This window comes from Culex quinquefasciatus, chromosome 3, assembly GCF_015732765.1.
Source record: "Culex quinquefasciatus strain JHB chromosome 3, VPISU_Cqui_1.0_pri_paternal, whole genome shotgun sequence".
NCBI classification, from domain to species: Eukaryota; Metazoa; Arthropoda; class Insecta; order Diptera; family Culicidae; genus Culex; species Culex quinquefasciatus.
The window spans coordinates 53,562,536-53,568,535 of record NC_051863.1 but is presented as its reverse complement, the minus strand read 5'-3'; positions in this window follow the sequence as shown (position 1 = coordinate 53,568,535).

Here is a 6,000-nt window from a genome sequence, read left to right as displayed (position 1 = left end):
TTGCGATGTAATTTTTTTTTTCTAAATTTGAGATACCAATACCAATGCAGATCCATATGATTTGAATTGAATTGAGCTCATTCTGACCACGGGAACCCCTTCCTCTAATCGTTGAAGTTTGCAATGGGAAAAATCGTCAAAATGTGAGGAAGCCCGGATTTGGACCACCCTTCAGTTCAATTTCTATCTGCTCCTGCCTTCGGGTGGGGAAGTTAAATGTCGATCCCGGTCTTAATTGTTGTTATACCGTTAAGTCATTCCAGGTATAGGGGTCTCCTCCCTGCATGATATAAGTACAAACAACACACCAAACCAAGCCTGTTCCGGTGGAGTCGCTGGTCGACGCGCGTCAGGTGCGCGAACTGTGGTGGAAACCACACGGCGAATTTCCGTGGCTGTGCCGCTCGGAAAAAGTACCTCGAGGAGCAGGACAAGAAGAAGAAAGCGCCAGCGTTCCGCCAACCTCCAAAGACTGCGAGGTCGAACGCTGCAGCAGCTGACGGCGGAGCGGTTCCATCGACCAATCCAGCGTTCCCTTCCGGTTGGGGAGGTTCGTACAATAAAGTAGCCGCTTCTGGGAGCGGTACTTCACCGGAGATGACCTCTTCACGCTTCCCGAGTTTACGCGCTTTCGTGCCTACCGGAACAAGGCAGAACAATTCCAAGCTCTAAGTGAGCTTATTATGAAGTAATGCTACAACGGATAAGCTGCCTTGTGCAGCGCAGTTTTTCGACGTCAAAAGACAAAACAAACTGTGATCTAGTTTTATGCTTTTCTATTTCTATCCTTTTCCTTAGCAAATTGGAAGGTTTTTTTTCAAATATTTTTTCCTTCTCTTGGCAAATCCATTTTTAGAATCAGGGCTGTGGGTCGGAGTCGGAGTCGAAGCCGGAGTCGGTGGAGTCGGGTATTTTTGGGGATTTGGAGTCGGCGCCGAGGTCGGCTAATTTATTTGAGCTGGAGTCGGAGTCGGAGCTGAAAATTTCTGATAACCCGGAGTCGGAGTTATCTTAAATTCAACAAAAAATATGTTTTTTCTTAAATTTCAGTATTTGCTATAAAACAGCTTTATTTACAAAACTTCTTATATTTTCAATTGTTTTTTAAGTTGCATGCACTGCCATTTTAGCCATTTTGGTTTTGAAGCTTTTTATTGTGATTTGTGTTATTTCACTTTGATCGCTAAATGATAACCTATTAATACCCTCTTACCCAAGTATGTAGTATCATAACTCAAAAATAGTAAATAATATGGGTTTTGTAGCCAAAAATATTCCATTGAATCTTGACTGCTTCCTTTTGCCTATATTTATGTACCATTTCAATTCAAATTTGACAAAAATTAATCCAGTTCTTTCAGCTCAGTTTAAAAAAAAAGTACACACACAGTCAACTTTTACCCCGATAGCGAACTCAACATGTGCATTTTGTTTATAACTAGTACAAATAATTCAATGTGCTGCGTTTGAAATAATTGAAACTGACGAAAAGATCAAAAAAAGTTGCAACTAATTTTAAAATAGTCATTAAATATGTTAAATATTTCGATTATCTTAATGTTTACTATTTCTCTACTAATATCTGAGCATGTTGAACCCTAGGCAAACTATTTTGATATCGTTGAACATTTTTCAAAATTGCAGTACCAAAAAGAACCTTATAAAAAATGTTTAGAAAAAAAAATGATTTTAATTTATTTTCCAATTATTATTCAACCAATGAGAATTTTCACATACTGTATGCCCACGCCAATATGACGGAAGGTGATTATCATTGAAAATCAATTTACTTATAAAATTTCTTTTTGGAAAGGTAGCTTTTTTTGAAATATCCGTGACCTAAAAAATATGTTACATGTGGAGTTTTTTCGTTTTTTTTGTCTAATTTTTTTCATATATTTAGATGGAGGCGCACGATCATTCATAAAGCTTAGTATTAGGTGAAGATTCAAGAATCACGCACCTCCTTTTAAATGTATAGAAAATTTTAAAATTAAAATAAATCAAAAAATCCTAGGTAATATAAATTCTAGATCATGGATAATTCAAAAGGACCCCCTAAGTGTCCTTTCCAAGAAGAATGTTTTTAGACACATTGATTTGCAATTATATTCTCCTTCAGCCATGGCGTGATGTCCATGGATATCTTAAAAAACAATGGAGCTTTAAAAAATGTTTTGTTTAAAATTGTTGTTTAAAACAACAAGATGACTTTGATAGTCATTGTGCTTTTATAAATGGCAGCCTAAACGTGATTAAATTAAAATTATATGTTAAATTGATCATTATATGGCTAGGTTTCTTTCAATGATTCAGAAAAAATGACAATTTGTTATTTAAATTTATTAGCTTTAAAAAATTCAATGTATATTTGAGGTCAGGTAAATACATCCAAATTAACTTACAAAATTGTTCTTCTAACAATGCCTTAAAAACCGGAGATATTTTTAGATTTTAATTCAATAACGTATAAAACTTGTAACCTAGATTTTTATCTGTTTTGTGATTTTAACTTATTTTGCTTGAGAAAAACATGACACTTGGAGAGTTTTTAAATAATTCTATTTATCAATGTTTTCAAAATAATAATTAAGTAACTTTTGAAACATTTCAAAATGTGTGGAGTCCAAGTACGAGTCGGAGCCAACCATTTGTTGAAAGATGGAGTCGGAGTCGGCTACAGTTGGTAGACCGGAGTTGGAGTCGATAGGAGCTGAAAGCCGGAGCCAGAGTCGGAGTCGGCTAATCTCAGAAAGCCGGAGTCGGAGTTGGAGTCTGAGTCGTTTTAAAATATGACCCGAATCCGCAGCCCTGGTTAGAATATCCAATTTCACTCAAACCCCGATGGTTTGACACCAACTGTTGTCAAACGAACGGGGTCACTTTTCAGTTTGACATCCCTTTTACACGGAGTTCACACACACTACCAAACGTTTGTTTGGATAGTGTGCGTGAGCGCCGTGTAAAAAGTGACAGTTCGTCACTTTTGCCTTCCTCACCTGAGGTAAGGCTATAATCCTGCTCGGAAAATGAACTTCTTTCAGAAACGTCGTAGACCCACCTTCATGTATACCTATCGACTCAGAAACTGAACAAATGTCTGTGTGTATGTGAGTGACCAAATTTTTACTCAGTTTTATCAGCACTGGCTGAACCAATTTAGGTCAAACCAGTTGCATTACACTCGGTTCAGGGTCCCGTACGTCGCTATTGAATTGCTTGAAGTTTCGATAAGTACATAGTTCAAAAGTTATGTATAAAAATGTGCTTTCATAAATATCCGGATCTCACATAAATGTATATAAACTATGTCCGGATCTATCAACCGACCCATCGTTGGTTAGGTAATCGGCAACCCTGTCTCGAGTTCTGACCACTTAAGTGATATTTATGTACTTTTTTATTCCGGATCTAAAAAAATAGAAGAAATGTATGTGTCCCATCATGTCACCCACTGTTTGCAAAGAGTGAGGAAGGCACCAACCACATAGGTGTATTAAGTTAGTTTTTAGTTTGACTTTGACCAACCAACGGGGTACAAACTAAAAAAGTGTCAAACGAAAAAGTGACCAACCACCGGTGAATGAACTATAGTACAAATCATAGTTGAAAGGTACTCTATTAGGTTATAAGAATTACGAAATTGTGAATTGATTATTCAATAATAAAAACTAATTGAATTAAAAGACCTGTCTTCATTTGAAGTTGTATTGTCATTACTTGATCGAGTATGCATCACCTCAATACTTAGAAGAACAAGTTCATCAAGTCGATCAGTGCTTTATGAACACCATCAACAAACTTAACAGACAGATAAAAGAAATGCAAATTTCCCATCAAAAGCATGTTTCGTTTTTCGTACAAAAAAAGGCACAACTCGGTTCAAAGCACGCCGCACCGTATCGATCCCACAAATTTCGTCACCCCTGCGTCAACGCTCAACGTCTGTCAAAATGTCTAATGAAGCTCATTACCGCAGTGCCCCATAGTGTGCTATCGATTTTTAATTAATCTTCCCGCGGGGTCGCCAAAGACAAACAAGCGACGAACCCCGTCGTCGTCGTAAACATGATCACGATCGCTCTGATTGCTTATCAGCGCCAACGATCTATGAAAAATGGAAATCAACCGATCCGATCGGCGGCGACGAAAAACAGGTTCGGAGCGTCTCGTTGCACAATCAAAAAACGAGCGGTCCTCGGCGAGGGGTCCTAAAGTGTTGGAGTGATGATAGTGGCCGCCAATCATATGCCAGCATGTGTGTGTGTGTTTTTTTAAAAGCGATCAGGGGAACGATCCCCAGAACAAAAAAAAAACGACTTCAAAATTCATTAAACTCTGCTGGAGCCCGAAAAGCGCGAGCTTTCGGGTGATGATCGGGAGCCGAAGATATTTCTCCACTGATAAGCGACTTAAATTTGTCCGCAAGGAAAGTGTCAGGTTGGCTACCAGTTTTGCTTCTCTCGAGAGGGATCAGAAGAAGGGTGGAAGACCGTTGAGACCGATCGTTTCCTGGTTGCACCGTTTAATCCACTTTAGTTTTGACGCTCGAAAAAGTGCTACTAAAATGAACAGACCTCCGAAATTCAGACAGAAGCATATTTATAAAAGGTAAAGAAACCTGGGAGGGGTCCCGAAAAATCACCTTCAATGCCCCTCTCGCTCGTGGCATGACAATCAATTAAAGAAATGCCCGAAAAAAGGTGTAAAGATAAAGCAGCGGATCATTTTTTGTCTCTTTGCTTAACCGGGCTCTCGTTTTTTTCGTTGATTCCCTTATTTTGATTAATTTTAGCGATAACCGACATAAACTCTGCACCACGAAACACGCCCGAGAGAGCGAGAACCAGTTTTGTCACCTCTAGGAGGAGACCACGACGATGTGGCGTCGTCACCGCGTCGTCACCGCGTCGTCGCTGACGTAGAGACCTGACTTCAACTTTGACTCACCTGGTTTGGATCAGGCTAGCCTGTGGATCTAGGCTAAATAGGGATGCCCAAAATAATCTGTCCTACCAAGGGAATCGATTACCAACCTAATTTGGGGTCCTTAATTTTGGTTCAATGAGAGCAATGGTAACTCTACACCATGCTTGTCACTAGCGTGCCCAGATCCTCAAGGAAGGTAGGGCAACAATTTGAGCGTTTTGAAAATTTCGTCGTTTATGGACACCCCCTTGGAAATTTGAGAACAAATTTCTGAGGATGGTGGGGCAACTGCCCCATGTTGCCCCACCCTGTGCACACTAGTGATGCTTATAGAATCCTAACTTTTACAAAATTTTACAAAATACGCTTCTTCATGTGGATGTAGAAATTATTCCTCATAGTCAAGGCTAAAAACCCAAAAATAACATGTCTAACGGCAAATCGTGTAACAGGCCAGGTTTTGATGGATCTAGACTAAATCGACCCTGCTGAGTCCGAATATCGCGGTCACGAAGCCCGATTCCTTAAGGGACGCGAGATATTCAAGATGGCGACCAATATGGCGGCTATATAGAGAAGTCAACAATATCACAGTATGAAGGTTTTCGACGTGTTGATTTTAGCTAATTTCGGGTCGCTGAACCCGAATATGACCATGAAAATCGGTCACGGCGATCCAGGAGCGTGTAATCCAAGATGGCGTCCAATATGGCGAAGAGAGAATCTTCAAGTATTTTTTAACCAACATGTAACAGGCTTGTGACCGATCAAATTTAACTAATTTGGGGTCGCTGAACTCGAATATGACCATGAAAATCGGTCACGGCGATCCAGGAGCGTGTAATCCAAGATGGCGTCCAATATGGCGAAGAGAGAATCTTCAAGTATTTTTAAACAAGATGTAACAGGCTTGTGACCGATCAAATTAACTAATTTGGGGTCGCTGAACTCGAATATGACCATGAAAATCGGTTACGGCGACCCAGGAGCGTGTAATCAAGATGGCGTCAATATGGCGAAGAGAGATCTTCAAGTATTTTTAAACAAGATGTAACAGGCTTGTGACCGATC